We start from the raw sequence: 17,531 nt of genomic DNA, 5'->3' as shown, positions 1-17,531 counted from the left end.
GAGGAGAAAAAGTAATGATGCAACGAGACTTTGAAGTTTCACAAGGAATGCTGAATCCGATTTGATATGCAAGAGATGGCAATCTGAAGCGTATGCTTTCAATGCTGCTGTTCCAATTGTGGTTCCAGCGTATGCTAGCTCCTCATGGACAGGATACTGACAAGCGTATCAACATGCTAGGCATGGCTATGCATACTTTTTAATCTTATGTGATGAGCTAACTATATTTCTCTTCTTAACACCACTTCCTCTTAACCTTCCTGTATTTTTAAACTAATTCCTCATTTTTGCTAACATTCCTTTCCACCAGTATTCAAGAGATGAGACTTTCAGTTAAGTCTTTCTTTGAAAATGACATAGTCTTACTTTAGTATTAGTTTTGCTTTACATGGACTTAATTTTATTTTTTTGACTCTTGAATAGAACTCTACATTGTGTACCTATCACATCATCTGATCTCTGTGATTAACACCTAATATTATCAGGTATTTTGTGGGCCATCTTCACAGCTTTCTTAAGTATGCTTATTGTTTTACAGGACTATTGAATCCAAGTTTTTTAGAAGTCTCACAGATTAATTTTGCCATCATATTTCCTATTCTAAGTTATACCTAAATTTCTGATTTTCAGTTTAAAAATATAGTAATTTCAAATTCTTATTTCATTAATAGTGTGAGTGAGCCTTGTTTTTATGTAAACAGCATTTTGTTCATACTTTCTGTTGGATTTGCTGTTTTTCTATGTTTTAAGGATTTTTTTTTATGTAGTCTATATTAGTACCTGGCTTTAGACATTGCAGATGTATCCTCTTGTTTTTACTCTCTCTCTCTCTCTGAACTTAGAGTATTCTTCCTTGAACAGAAAATTTTCTTTATATTTTGTTAAATTTGTAGGTTTTTGCTTCTTTTCTGAGGTAAGTTTAATAAGATCTAATTTTCTTTGTATATAAGAGTGTTGAGTATATTTTGATTTGTTTTGACAGGTAATATATTTCTGTGTACTTACACATGCAATCAAAACAGATTTTTTTATCTCCCAATTTTTTTCTTTCTGACCTTTTACAGTTGATTTTTTTCCCCTTTGCTTATTACCTCTAGGCAACCAATGTTTGGTTTGTGTCACTAGTGATTATTTCTGCTTCTTCTAGAATATCAGATGTATGGAGTCATCACCGTATGTACTTCATGCTTGGCTTCATTAACCTAGTAAATGAAATAAAAGAGTAAATATTCATACATGCAAGTCCATGCTCAGATAACCATTAAATCTGCTGTGCACCATTTTCTGGTACCCTTTGTTCCTTCCTGTGGTAACCAGGTTACTATTTGCTGTCATTTCTCATTTACACCCAGTCCTGTTTTTAGCATTCTTTTTAGTGGAGATGAAGTACAAGCAACTTATTTTGTTAATCATACCAGTGTGTGTGTGTGTGTGTGTGTGTGTGTGTGTGTGTGTGTGTGTGTTGTGCATGTATGTGGTGGATGCACGTACCTCTCTGTACCTGGGTAGAAGCAGGAGGTCACTGCAGACTGTTTTCATTATAGCTCTGTCTTACATTTGTAAAACAGGGTCTTTTGCTGAACCTTGAGTTCTAACTATATAGTTGGTGACTGAGCCCTGCCCCTGGGAATCCCTGTCTCTGCATCCTTAGCACTGGGATTATAGAGTGACACATGCTTTTGTTACACTTACCTTTTCCTCCCTCCCTCCCTCCCTCCCTCCCTCCCTCCCTCCCTCCCTCCCTCCCTCCCTCCCTCCGTCTTTCTTTTCTTTTCTTTTCTTTTCTTTTCTTTTCTTTTCTTTTCTTTTCTTTTCTTTTCTTTTCTTTTCTTTTCTTTTCTTCCTTCCTTCCTTCCTTCCTTCCTTCCTTCCTTCCTTCCTTCCTTTCTTTCTTTCTTTCTTTCTTTCTTTCTTTCTTTCTTTCTTTCTTTCTGTATCATCGATTTCAGCAACATGAACTTAGGCCCTCAATATCCTACATTAAGTAAGTCACCCACTGAACCATCTCTCCAGTGCCAACCACTTTACTTCTGAAGGACTTATTTCACTACATGTAACATTCTTTCTTGCTTGAGAATTATTTTCTCTTTTACTTTGGACCTGCCAATTCGACATCTTTTATCCTCTGATTACTCTTTTTTATTTATACATAGGATTTCCATGTTTGTGCTGAAATATCCATCTGATCTTACGTTTTTATTACCTTTAATATGCCACAGCTATTTTACCTGTTTTTTGTTTTTTGTTTGTTTTTTTTTTTTTTTTTAAGTCACAAATATTTTATTCAGAAGTCTACCAAATTGGGTCTCTAAACATGAACAACACTTATGTTCTTCATATAATGGACTGTTTTGGCAAATCTTGGACATGATGTGACTGTTGTCCTAGATAAGCAGCCTCCATCTTATGTAGTTCTGAAGTACTCCCCTGAAAAACGTTATCACACATGAGCTCGTTATCCATTTAAACCCCACACTTAGGGATGGAGGAAAACCAAAAATTCTCAGCCATCATGTGTCAGCCCAGAGAGAAAGGTCTGCTGAGACAGTTTGTCTCCTAAGATAGCCTGTGGCCTTTGGGCAAATAATTTCAGGAAGGAAAGACTGCATATTAACACAAAGGATAGCTAGCAGCTTCAGCTTCCTCACCCCCATCTTTTACCTTTTTTATTTGATAATTGTACATCTATATCATATCTAATTCTGGTTCTGATTTAGTTGTTTTTCTGTGTCTTGTACATGTTATGCATTTGTTATTGTTAAAGAGCTGAAAAATTTGATTCTGAAATGATTGATGATCAACACACTTTTGCTAGATTTGCTATAGAACTTGTATTAATATCGAGATCAGTGCATAACCTGGGTAACTGTCTTTGTTAGCCTTGTGATTGTAGTCAGGGGAACTGGTGATTTTTCTGATGTTTTGGCTAAGCCTGGTTTAGACTAACAACGTGAACTTAACTCTTCCATGCTGTTAGCCTTTGTAAGTTTTCTTGTTCCTTCGGAGATTTTTCTAGGCAATATCACATGATCTTACCCCACTTGATTCTAGTAATCGGAGTCGTTCACAGGAGTTGAAGAACAAGAAACACTCAAGAATGTAATGAAACCTTAAAGAAGCAAGGAGATCAGTCTCAAGGGTTGAGCCCCAAGCAATCTTTCTGAAGCGTGCCTATTGACTGTTATAGGAAAAGCTACTTTTAGAGTAAGCCAGGTTCCTCAGCCTCGAACCTTGGATCAAATCTAAGTGCTTCTTGAAGACACATGTCACCTCTGCCATCTCAGCCTTCACTGTGCACTGTTTGCAGTCCTCTCTAATGCAAGACTTACCCGTTTGCCAAGAAATTCTTCTGATTGAAGTCATGCAAAAGCTGTAAAGCTCCTTCAGAAAAAACTCTATAATATAATCACACAAAACAATCACTATTTTTCATAATGATTTCTTCAAAGCCTGAGTACATCTCTAAGCATCCCATCATTTTCATGATTATACCATATATAATGACCCTAGTAAATTTCCCACGACATCCTGAGAGATGGAGGTTTGTTTTGTGTTATTTGTTTGTGTGTTCGCTGTTCCTTCATGCTAACTACCTTGTCTCTTTTCCATTCCCTGCGTATTTGTTGGTAACTGCTTTGGCTTTTTAGTGTAGACCTGCATAGCACGTGATACATGTTTCAGAGGACCATTGCATTTGGGTAAAATGCATCTACACTGACTGTGGTGTTTTTTTCCAATTCATATAGTCTATAGTTGTTTGTTGTGTTTCTGCATAACATTCCTTCTGTAAGTCAAGAGTCCTGTTCTGTAGGGAGAAGGGGAATGATGGTGAAAAGACCTGTAACCTGCTGTTGATTATCTAGCAGGCAACATGGATGGAGGAATTCTTTACAGAATTTTTCTGTCCTTATCAGAGACTTGGTAGCCTATGAGAGTATAGAGAATCAGAGACTTGGCATTGTAGCCAAAGCATATGAGAGTATAGAATCCACCCGTGTCTATTTGTAGGCCATCGGGGATATCACATTTCCACACTCACAAATAGTCTTTAGGAATTTATTCAGTATTTCTGATAGTGTACTGTTATAGCTTCTTTGGCATATGGTGTTTTATTTATATTAAAGACATATGGTCCTGATTCTCTTTTCAGTCACCATTTTACCTCCAGATTCAGACTTCTGTCTGTATTCAGAACTTTGTTCTGAATTAAATAAATTGTAAGTTTCATTTTTATCTGTATGTGGTTTTGTTTTTATGTATGTAAGGTAGATATTAAACTTACTTGCTTACAACTCAGTTTTGCCTTAAACATTGTTTTGTAATCCTAGAAATATATATAAATATATATATGTATATGTATGTATATATGTGTATGTATATATGTATGTATATGTCTCTCTCTCTCTCTCTATATATATATATATATATATATATGTATATATATATATATATATATATATACATATACACAAATCAAGTATTTATTTATAGTAAATGTTGCTTTCTTATTGTTATGACAAAATATCTGATTAAAAGCAAACAAAAATGAAACCAAAACCAACATAAACCACAAAAGACAAAAAGGATTTATTTGTCCATATTGGCTGGGATCTCATGGTGGCGGCAGGAGCATCAGGCAATAGGTCAGACTGCCTCATTTGGGATCAGAGAAAGATGAATGCTAGTGTCCACTGTCTTTCTCCTTCTTATTGAGTCTGGAATCTCAGTTTGTAGAATGATGTTACCCATATTCGCAGTGGGACTTGCTCTCTCTGTTAAACCTCTTCCCGAAATATCCTTACTGATGTGCATATATTTCAAACATGCATGTGATTTCAAACCTAGTCAAGTTCCCAGTGAAGGGTCATGAGGAAATTTATTTCCAAAACAATTTATTTCTCATACAGATTATTCTATATTTTCTAATAATGAAAGCAAACTTGTAATAAGGTAATTTACTCTTTTAATTTTCAGAGAAAGAAACGAGTCTTGTGTTGGGGCAGTTGCTTAGTAGGTAAAGCTGGCTGTATAATCATGAGTACCTGAGTTCAGATCTTTAGCACCCGTGTACAGAACAAGTATGGTGGTGCATACTGTACCTCTCTCTATTGGGGAGGAGACAGGTGGATTCCAAGGACTTATTTACAGTAATCAGCTCTGAAAAAACTGAAGATGCTCTGTATCCTGTGATATTAAATATTCAACAATTTATCCTTCTATAATGCAGTGGTTGTATGTGAGGGCGTTTACCTGTGTATGGACACATACAGAGGCTAGTGGTCACACTGAGTGTCTTTCTTATGACTCTCAAACTTCTTTGTTCAGTCAGTTACTGAGGCCAGAGCTGCTGTTTCAGTGAAACTGATGGTAAATAAGTCCTTGTCAGTGCTTGGGAATGTCATATCTCATTACTATAAACTGTAAAATGGGAAGACAATTTAGAAATGGTTGAAAATTCTTAATTGCAAAGTGACATTTTTATGAAACTCAAGCCTTCAACCACAACAACAATTTTTAAAGTCAGACATCCCATCTAATCCACAGATAGTTTTGAGTTTTCCAGATGTGTCCATGCTTCTTTATGTACACATAGCTCCGCAGCACATCCAGAAATACTTCAGACTCATCATGTCTTTGATTTGAATTAACTTTTGCTTACTGTATGTTTGGAAATAGTCTTAGCAGGTTGTCAAAGACCTTCACATTAATTTAGATGGAGAATAGAAATAAGGGTTCTTTTTAGTTCTTTCCATCTCTGAATTAATTATATATATTTGTAGGTCTGCATCCTAACCATTTTTCTTATTCTGATTTAAAATTGAGGTTATGGGACTCTAAATAATTATTAAGGTTATTTATAAATGTTTATCTTGGCAAATTTTTCTGATTTGTGAAACATGTCCATCTTGTAAACACTTTGATATAAGAGAATGCTATTTTTAAAGTAAAATTTTAACTAAGGAGTCATGAGGTTTGTTTTTTTTTTTTTTTGTTTTTTGTTTTTTTTTGTTTTTTTTTTAAGCCAGTCAGTACTTCTGTTCCTCTTGTCACTGGCATGCTACCGTTATTTTTCTATCAATGATGGACAGATATTTATGCAGGTTGTAGGAAGGAGAAAAATACAAATAGAAATTTCTCGTCTGCCTTATGTTCCATTGTTTTGCCCAATTTAACTCTCTGTATAGTCTTTTCATATAGTCTTTTCATCCCTGAGATTTTCTTGTGGTTTTATGCTGAATTCTAGTTTCTAGTTTCTTCCACTGTGTTCTCTCAGTTTCAACTATCTAAAGTACAAATAAATTCTTGAAAACAGTTTTGGAAATGTAAGAGACATTTGACATAGCATTGCTTCCTAGAATTTTGTTCACAATATAGTCAAAGTTCATTATAACAGTCATGGACCTTGACAATGGGTTTGTGACAATGATTATTATTTGGCTTGTGGATTTGAGGAACACTTCAGGATTGTATTGTTGACACTCTTTTCTCTTTGCATTTCTTTCCTATAACAACACTACTAAATATTAGGAAAATTGATGCCCAAAGAGATAAAATTATTTTAATTTAACACAAAGAGGGAATGGTAGCAGTCTACCATATTCTAAACTTTGTTCTTACTTCATTAAAACCATTGCTGTGTAAATGCTTTATTATTTATTGACTTATGTATTAACAGTGTTACTTTAAGACTAGATTGTTAACAGACTCAAAATATTTAATGTTTGTTTTTTCTTTTATTTCTTTTTTCCTTTTCTTTTTGGCTTTTTGGATTCATGGAAAGCTACCTTTCTAAATTTAATTTCATGAACTTTTATGGAATGCAGTCTGAAGGAATTTCTTATGCTATCTAACAGTATTTTTCTTTTATGAGAAAGATTGAATTGTCTTAGGTGTATCTTTCAAAGTGTACTTCAGTTTGCCGTGTGATTTCATCTTGAATGTATGACTCCTTATTGAAACAAAGAGACATCTAAGGAGTCTCTAAAACCACATATGCTGTCTCCAACACTGCCATGCCTGCACTGGTTAGTTGTATGTTGGGAAGGAAAGACTGCTGTGCTGTCTGATACATTTCATATGGATGGTTAATTACATGTATGCCATGCCAGAGGACACTGATCAGGAATGAGCACATTTATGTGCACATAATTGTTATTCTATTATATTTAAAGATACTTGTGGTCTAGGAGAAAACAGCTCCCTTGCTCCTGTGTTCTTCACAGAGGTCACTGCAAAACTCTCAGTAGTGGCCTCCTATGAAAGACCTTGGTAGACTGACCATCCCACCTTCTCCTAAACATGTAAAAGATAAGCAATTGACAGCAGATTAGATAAAGGTCATTGAATTCATATAGTAGCATTGAATAATAAAAATTGATATGTAGTGACTTTCTTTGCTCATTTGACTTGTCCAGCTGTTCAGTCCCTGTATGGTGGCACAGGTGCAGTGACTTGACCTAGGTCATCTGCTTCCTGAGACTCACTAGAGGCCTCAGCATAGTATTTTGAACATAATTCTCTTTTGCAAGGTTGCATATTTCTGAAATTTAAATTGCAAATCCAATCACTTTCTCTTCTGAATTATTCACAGAAGAACCAAGGTCCAAAAGTCTATTCAAGTATCATATATGTAAAGCAAGTCTGAAGCTGGGAGACACTTATGCTTACAGGGGTCTCTGTAGCATAAACCACTAACTCTTCACAGTGGCAGACTGTGGTCTCTGGAGACAATTCAAGAATCTGTCCTTCCAGCACCCCCAGTTTGACTCGTAAGCCCTAACTCCAAGCATTTCTCAGATTTCTTTGAGCTTCTCTCCACAGACAGATTTAGCTTCTGTAAACTGTACTTGTTATTTTATATTTCTTCAAGAGAGTAAAGTTTTCTTTTATAGAAAGCAAATGTTTTTTCTTACATAATACATCCTGACAACAGTTTCCCTTCCTGCCACTCTCCCAGCTCCTTCTACCTCCCCACCAACCTGAATCCACCACATTTCTTTCTCTCATTAGAAAACAAAAAAATCAGGCTTCTATGGGATAATAATAAAATAAAACAACAACAACAAAAATAAAACAAAAACTTAACACATTGTAATTGGACAAAACAGACAGAAAGAAAAGAGTCCAGTTGAAGGCCCTTGTTGGCACACTCAGGAGTACTACAAAAACACTAAACTGGATGTCATACTATATGCAAATGACATTTTTCCTCCTCTCCTTCTGCAGAGTCCAAGAGGGTAAATTTTTTGACAGTCTTTTCACTGTGTGTTTTTGGAGCCTGTATTTGGATAATAAATTAGAGTTTTCTGAATAAGGAAAGCGACCAAGTAGAAAAGGGGCATTGTGAAAAACAGTAATATTGACTACATACTTAACCTTGCTTGCAAGGTGCAATTGGGAAGGCTATGACTTGGAGACCTGGTAGGCTGACATGTGTCCCGACATGGCCATTGTAACTGCACACATATGCCTAAATCTCAACCACTTTGTTAACAGTGATCCTAACAAATGTTCTAATCTATTTTCAAAATGGAATAATATGCAAATCCCGTACTAAAAATGAGTACAGACTTTTGTTGAGTATTTAGAGAGTGGCACTTTCCTTGTAATTCGGGTAACATGTCATTGATAAGGCATTGAATTAGCACAATTGTAGTGTGAATTTTACTTGCTTCTCTCATATTGTATCTCATATTGAACATTGTTTTCTTTTTCTGTCTCTTCCTTATAAGTTTCCCACTCTGTAGTCTGAGCCTCCTCATTAAAGTATTGAGCTAGGCATGAATAATAATTTCTCTCCATGTGTTAAATCTAAGGTGCATAATGGGGGAACTCTTAATATATCCTTGCTTCAAAGAAAGATCTTAGATGTACACTCACAAATAATTTTCTATGCTGAAAAGTAGAATTTCAGTTAATCATCAAGGCACTGCAGTCCCTACCTAGAAACTCACCGTGTCTAATTTTACAGGACTAATTCTAGTCCAGATACAGCCCAGGTTACAATGGAAACAAGTCAGTAACATATGTAATGCTATCATGGAACATATACTGAGAAGAGATTCATATGCATGTTCACCCCAGTAAGTAACATTCCACTAAACTCCAATGTAGTACCCAGGGTTTAAGAATTGCATACTTGAGCATGGTTGAGAGGTTGAGCAAGGGCTGGGTAGCACCGGCAAAAGCTGCTGCCTTGGAGCGTTGTGTGATTTGCAGAAGGAAAGTGTCTTCTTGTCCACAGCAGTTATTTACTTCTTCTATAACTGGGGTGGTGAAGGTGAATAGCAAGAGAGTCTTAGGAGTTTCAGCTTTTAGGACTTGTGAGCTTGATTCTGAAGATCTTGAGTCTTAGGAACCCCTTTCTTCCCTAAGGAGAAAATGTTTTAACTTGTAAGAACTTGCTGCAGAACAAGTATTCTGCATCAGATAAATCCTGCAAGATTTTACAGTCCTATAGTGTACACAGCAGATGGCCTTTTTTGCCTGTGGAAAAGCATCCAAAGGCAGAAGAGCAGTGTTCTGAAATTAAATAATATTTCAAGTTAAATATTTTCAGAATTTAAAATTGAGTGTATAGTATTAACACGATATTTTGCAAGAAAACCAGAAAAGTTTTTGGCACGACCTGGAGAGATGACGCAGTGGTTAAGAGCATGGACAGCTCTCGCAGAGGATGAGTTTGGTTTTAGTACTCATTTCAGCGTCACAACTGGCTATAACTCCCAATTTCAGGATATCCAACCCCTCTGACCTCCCCACATACTTACAATCATGTAGGCATGCCTGTACTCAAGACACACATACATCATTAAGAATAATTAAAAGACATCTTTAAGTTTTCAGGAAAAATGATTTCAGAAGGAGTATAGATGAGAGTAACAGAACACTATTAAGATTATAATGTACAATATAGTTTTGAATGAATTACTCTGAAAATATTTTGGGAGTTCAGGGAACTCTTCAATTTAAGTAAGTGTAAGTTTTGAAATATGGTGGCATGTTTTGATAATTATTCTAGGACAAAAGATGCAGGACGAGATGTAAGAAAAGCTATTTTAGGTAGACAGATCAGCCTAAGCAGTTAACTAGAGGGACTACTTGATGCATAAACTGAATGGTAAACTTCAGTATACATGAAGTTTAAAGAAGACTAAGTTGATGTTCCACTATATCATTATAGGCATTGGGCGCCATGGTATATTTTGTTTTATTCATACATATTTAGGAGAATAACAAAACTTCCGGCTATCGTGATTATATTATGTAATTAAATATTATACTTTGTACATAAATTCCTAGGTTTATTTCGTTTTTGATGAGTTGGATGAAGCTGACTGGGAGGAAGACACAGGCAGAGACGCTCCACCCATTGTCATTATGTAGCTTTCATTTTCAACAGCAACTTACTATCTGTCTGTGAATAATAAAGGAATTTTTAAAATATCCTCTTGTGGTTAGATAATTTTTTAATTTTATTTTCTTACAGTCCAGCTGTTGCCCAAATCTCAGACCCCGTCTCACAATTCCTTATCCTATTTCTTCTCCCCCATGTCTCCAAGAAGCCCACAAATTCCTCTCCCCACTGCCAGGCCTCCCCACTCCCTGGGGCCTCAAGTCTCAAGGGTTAGGCACCATCTTCTCCCACTGAGCCAGACCAGGTAGTCCTCTGCTGTACATTTGTCGGGGGTCTCGGAACAGCTCCTGTATAGATAAATCTTTTTATAAGTATTTATATTCTACTTTTCCAAAATAGAAGTATAAGTATAATAAACAATTTACTGGGTAAACAATGTGTTACATGCTGAAACAACTTGTCTATTACAGACTCTTTAGATGTTAAAGAAACTGATGTTCACAGAGCATTGCAGCAGTCTCTGAAGCATTGATAAGAACTCTCTGATCAAACAATATTGACAAAGATATGTTTGTTTTTTTATTATTTTATTTATTTATATTCCACATGATGTCCCCTTCCCTGTCCCCCCTCCCAGAGTTCTTTACCCCATCTCCTTACCCCTTTGCCTCTGACAGGGTTGTCCCACCCACCCACTTCTCCAGTCCCCACCTCGTGCCCCCCAGTATCTCCCTGGGCATCAAATCTCTACAAGATTAGGCACATCCTGTCTCACTGAAGCCAACTACTTTTAATAAGAGAAAATAAGAAGGAATACGCATTTCCCCAATCCTTCACAAGAAAGTAAGATGGATAGTGATTTTATAAATTATTGATGTGTTGCTTACGTGAAATTCAATCTGCATTTCTGCATTGTATGGCAAGACGAGAATATTCTCCTTTACAATTTGTTCAGAGTTCTTTTATTAGCAGTTTACTTAAGCTGAAAATTTATTGGCCAGAACAGTGGGAAAGTATGGCGAAGTCAAACACAAAGTGCACAAAATATAAACTACTGAGACAAGGCAACAGTGCTGCTGGAGCAGTATAGTTCATAGCACAGGCTGCTCTTACAGAGGACCTGTGATTGATTACCATGCCCACATTGGTGACTCCCAATCACTTATATCTGCAGTTCCAGAGGATCCATCACGATCTTCTGCCCTTTGTGGGCACCAAAGAATGCATGTGGTTCCCAGACTGTTATGTAGCCAAAGCATTCATACACATAAATAAAATACAATAAAAATTTTAAAAGTAGAAAAGGCAATAATGTAAGGCTCCATTTTTGTAGAAGATATTGGTCTCAAAGTCCTCTTGTTCAGTGAATTGAAATAAATTTGGTGTATATTGGATTCATAAGATTATATATCTTTGTGTATACTTACTATATAGTTTTAAATCAACCTTAGATGATTTGAATATTATACAATTAAATAGAATTTTATTCTCTAGATTTAGGTCCATATTTATTTTTTAAGTGAGATGTTAGCAGAATGGCAGTCTAGAATCTTCTACCTTCTTACCCATACAACAACAAACCATAGTCAACAGCTTTTCAAACAAAATGACTACAGAATCAACAGAAACGCTAGACAGCTTGACCCATGAGTAAGGAGCAGGATTTATAAACCAAGATGCTTAGAGCCCAGATGCGGCCTTCATAAGGGCTTTCAAGATGTTTTACAGAAGATAGTCTTAGCCTTCTCTTCTCTTCAAATATTTAGACTTTACAAGAAAATACATAACTATATTTCTTTTATTTTGTTGAGTTTTTTCAAGCAGCAGCTGATAGAAATAGAAAGCTGTATTAGTAGATCAGGGATCATAGACCTTACAGACTTGGCAAAAAATCAGTGAAGTGTTGTGGCAAAGGGGGCATTATGTGAAGCTGAACGCAGATCCAAACAATATAAAGAAATGAAAGAGGGAAATTATACCAAAATATCAGCTAAGCACTATTTTTAAGTGTGTATGGTTCATGTATTTATACATTTTATGTCTTTGTTTTTCACCAGTGTTGCCATTAGTAGTCCCTTCTGCAAAATTAAGTAGTCCCTTCTGCAAAATTAAGAATTGGAAATGTCGATACCTACTATATTGCAATGCAGATGAATCATAGATGAGAAAAATGTCTGAAGATTTTATCATAGAGTCTTAGATATATGACATTCTTAGGTATTCTTATGTATTTTCACATGCATTCACTTAATATGTAGAGCCTAGTTTTTATTAAGGCAGAGTGCTGATGTTTTATTAGCCCAAAGTACCTAAATAGCACAATTAGAAGATTGAGCACTGATAACTAAACCCATTCTGATTTTAAAATATGAGATCCAGGAGTAAGGCTTAGTTTTAATCCTTAACATTCTCTGAACAATATTATCTCTTGGAAGATGAACAAGGAAAGGGAAGAGAAGAAAATAAATCAGGATTAATTGTGGCCAGGAAACACAAATGATTGTAGGAAAGTACACAGAAAGTGATCAAAAGACATCCATGATCCAAACTTTGATAAATGTGAAAACACTTTTAGAGAAAACTGGAGACAGGATAAGGGTGAGATTGCATTGTCTGAGCTGCTTAGGGGAACTTGGAGTCAAGACCGCTGAGAATCTTTGTGTGTAAAAGAATTGACCGCTGTGCTATTTGATGAGAAAATCTGTAGCGTGGCAACTGTAGCATAGTAACTGGGCTAGCAAAAAGAAGCTAGACTTTTAATATTAATGAATACAATTGTTACCATAAGTTTAACCGTTTTCACTCATAACCTTGCTCTAGAATGTAACATGATTTCATTTTCCTTATTTTCTGAGGTGTAATTGTCTTCTCCTCTCTTGGAAAGAGATAGAAAATGAAGAAATTGCCAGCAAAGTTTAGAAATTATCGAGACCTTAATTTAGGAGCTTTCACAAGATTGTGAGAATTATTGAAATCTATCAAATCACAAACTTTCACTTAAGGGCAAAATTAGGATTTAGCTTCTCTAAAGCAAGACAAACTTGTTTGCCATAGATCCAGGTTGCTAAGGAACTTTGTAGAATATTTTATAGACTATCAGCGTTTATTTCATCTTATGCCTGCAGGAGAAGATGGGGATTAGTCAGGTACCTTTTAACTTGGATAGCCTGCCCTAAAGGCTTGTAAGGACTCCTTGCCAGGGCATGTTCCTCATAGCATTATAACCCTAAGGCCTTCGTCTCATGCATTGCACTATGTGGAGTTGTGGGTATAATTTAAGTTGGTCTCACTTCCCTCCAATGTGACTCCTCTTGGTCTTCTCTTACTAAATGACCCATGCATGAGACACTTGAACAGGATGTGTGAGCAGGGCTTTATACCATTGCTGTAGTCAGAAACTTCAGAAAGCTGACTCAGAACAGGAATTACTTCCATAGACTTCAGTGCTGTGCCTGTCACTTTTTCTTTGCCAAGTGAATAGCATGCAGGGTTGCTGTTGGATGCTTATCTGACTTCAGATTAGAAATGTGTGCCAGAAGAGAAGCAGTGTGAGAATGCCATGACTTTCTTTGTTGAACACAGTTTATCCAACCTTTAGTTGACATTCTGTGAAAGAAGTCATAAAACCTGCCTATGCAAACATTTCTGCCATGCTGAAAGTGACTTCCAAAAGTGCTGAAAGGGATGTTTCCAGAACTTACCTGATATTTTCTTGCTTTATCTTAGAAGACCCATCCTAAACCACAGCATAGATCAGAGGAGATTCTTTCAGTCTTGAATTTCTACCCACTGCTTAAACACTTGATTGGAATGGAAACCTATGTGAATGCGTCTTAGAGGCATTGTTTAGGATGCATGTCACCTGTCAATTAAGGGGTGGTCTTTGCCCTATTAACATTGTGCCTGGAACTTCGGGTGTGTGTTGACATAAAAAGTGAGATGGAGTCTAACATAGCTAAAGCTGGCCTTGAACTCCTAATCATCTCGCTTTGACCTCAAAAATGTTGAGAGTTACACATTTGTCACCACCTTAGTCCACATTTAGAACATGTTAAAGCAAAGTTGGTCATTGTCAAAATCTTCAGTACTGTTTTAAGAAGATTCATGGGAAATAAGAGGCAATAGTTAAAGGTCTCTCAGGTAGTTTGTTTTAGTCAATCTTTTATGGAACCAGAGTGGCAACCAGGAGATATTTGGGAGTGTATTTAGGTGAGGCCATGGTCATTTGTGCCATGTAAATTACTTTTGCCCTCAAGGCTTACTATTAGCATGAACACACACATAAGACTTTGGTGATGGAGTGTTCTATGAATGCCAGTCTCATAGCTTGATGGGTCAACAGTCACCCAGTTGATAACAGACAGTGAGGTTGTGTAGGAACTCAGTAACTTGTGCATTGTAAACCATTCAGTGTTAACTAAATTCTAACAGGTAATGTTAGAATTCCTTAAAGGAACATTTTGGATTCACTCCAGAGTATCAAGTCCTGTATTGTGATCCATTTACATGCTGTTTCCAAAGACTCCAAACAACATTCTTATTTACCAGAGATTTTAATACACAGGTGGTTGTGCTTAGATATAGTTGAGACTTCATGGAATCATTTGTAGCAGCTCAGGGCTGTTCTGTAGCTCTTTCTTATTCAGATCATCCTTTGGCAAATCAATAAATAAATGTGCCAGGTTAGCACATCTATTTTGATGAAAATACTGTCTTGATATCTAATATCTTAAAGGAACCCTTTTGAACTTTTGTTCTTTAATGTTTATAGAAGCAGCCACATTTAATAATATAATTTTAACCTTTGAAGTAAGTAACTACACAGAGGTAGGAGGCCTCTGAATTTCAGTAGGATATAATTGTCAGTATCTGATATGCAGACACTAAGAACATGGAGTATCTGATAATGTTAACTATGTAGTGGATTCAGAATCCTCTTTGGGATATGAGAAGGGGAGGAGGGATAAGGAAGGAGCAGAAGGAGAGCAGGCATTAGGTGGTTGCTCTTCCAGAAAACTAGGGTTTGAATTTTAGCATGCATATAACAGCTTGAAACCATCTCTAACTCTTAACTTTGGGGTTTTCTTTCCCCCCCCTCTTATGACCTTTGTAAGCACTAGGAATGTATGTGCACACACATATATGTAGGCGAATCCCTCATGAACATAAAATCAAACACCCTCTTTGGCTCTATACTTATCTGAGCTACATCCTAATTCAGCGTCGAATGTCAAAACCAGAATAAAAAGTAGTGAAAGAAGGCAGGTGAGTTGGGTAAGCAGGTAAACGTGGCCTATCTCCCACGCCTGGTGTTCTGAGTTCCATTACCAGACCCCACATGATAGAAGCAGAGAACCTGCTCCTTCAAATTGTTCTTTGACTCCCTCACTCCTGTGATGGCATCAGGGCATGCATGTGTACACACATAAATATAATAAAAAGAAAAAAATACCATCTTTCCTTGAAGCATGTGGTACAGATTTGAGAAAATACTGAATCCAGACCAGAAAAATTAGGCCTCCTAGTCTTATCAGTTTGCATGTGAAAGAATGCTTAGTGAAAGGATCAGATAGCTGCTTGCTGTGAGGGTTTGTGTTTCGAGAGAAAGCCCTTAGCATAACTGCTCTCAATAAAACAGCATTTAAGAGTAGCATTGTACAGGAAGAAGACAATATGGGTATAGATGCTAGCTATATTGAACTGAGGGCCAGATAACACAGCTGCTCTCTACTTTTGATCACAAAATTCTCTAGTCCCTTTGGACAAATGAGATTGGGGGTCTCAGTTTAGTAAAAGCAAATCAGATCCCAGGACATTCTGAAATTACTTATCAGAAAGTTGGGTGTAATGTAATGTTAATAAGATAAGTAGAAATGTAGAGACCAATCAAGGCTTACCTAAAAAACACATGCAAAATTAATCTTATTTTTTCAAAATAACATTATTTATATTAAAATTATAGGATATCATGTGCCTGTCTTGATTCTACTTCTACTTAAAGTTATGGGTAATGATACAAAGAATTAGTATTGCAGGCATAAGTTAGGTTAAAATGAAGCACTTTTATGAGATGAATTGAAGATCACAATGGAATTTCTTATTTACTAAGGAAAGAGGAAGTGGAAATGTGACAAGAAGCCTAGGATTTAATTCTTTAGTAATATTTCTCAAAATATGATTTACATTAGGTGATAATTATATTTTACAATTCTGATGTGTGTCACCTACATTGAAATTCTGAAATCTAGCTGAATAACCTTTAATTATATCTCTAAAAATAACCCTACACCCAGAATATAACCTTGATTACTTTATAGCAAGAGGTTTAGCAGTACTAAAGATAAAAGATAAAATATTTTTAAAACCTGAACACATACAAACAAATAATAGTAACAACAAGAAACATCCCAAGTCCTAAGCATTCGCCTTTGCTCAGGTAGCTTGAAATGGGAAGTTAAAAGACTTAATGAATCTTCAGTGGTTCATTTGGATAAAAATCCCTTTCTCTTTCCATTGGATCAGCTGAAATACGTAATCTTGTTTCCTCTTTTGTAAAGTTTTCTTCTCAGTGATGCAGGACATTGTTAATATCAGAAATAATAATGACCTATCAGGAATTTTATGGTTCTGTGGTAGTAGCTGTCATAGAAAATTCAGAAACAGTCCTTTCACTGAACAAATATTTTCAATGTTAGTAGGTGGTTTCTTAACCTGTGGCTCCTTTCTCCCTTTCTCCTTCCCTCTGTCCTTCCCTCCCTCCCTCCCTTCTTCCCTCCATCCCTCCTTTCCTCCCTCCCTCCCTCCCTCCCTCCTTCCCTTCCTTCCTTGCTTCTGTGATAACTCTTTTAGTTCTTTAGAGCATAGGAGGAGGGACGCCCAGTGTTTATTGGTTCTGTTGTATGTTTTCACAGCTTATTTGTCTGTCTTGAGTGTTCTTGTATTTTGGTCTCCTCTTTTGGGATCATAGGCTGTTGAGTAGTCAAAGAAACCAATGAAGGAAGAGAAAAGAGAATAGCGCTGATAATCCATACATGAGCTGATAAACTTCCCAATTTTTAAGTGCAGGCTGGATTCACTGACCGTGAAATGAAGTCCTGTAAAGTTTTTCTACTTTGTGTTCAACAATCTTTTGTTATAGTGTTAAAGAATTGGCCTATGTTTGTGAAGACTCAAA

General features: G+C 36.3%; 1 protein-coding gene across 1 annotated transcript in view; it reads left to right on the top strand.

Moving 5' to 3' along the window:
• Cox7b2 (cytochrome c oxidase subunit 7B2) overlaps positions 1–17,531 on the top strand; it is a 105,383-nt gene that overhangs the window by 59,354 nt on the left and 28,498 nt on the right. The gene's annotated exons all lie outside the window — the stretch shown is intronic.

Source organism: Mus musculus, chromosome 5 (assembly GCF_000001635.26).
Source record: "Mus musculus strain C57BL/6J chromosome 5, GRCm38.p6 C57BL/6J".
Classification (NCBI taxonomy): domain Eukaryota; kingdom Metazoa; phylum Chordata; class Mammalia; order Rodentia; family Muridae; genus Mus; species Mus musculus.
This window is presented reverse-complemented; position numbering and strand designations above follow the sequence as displayed.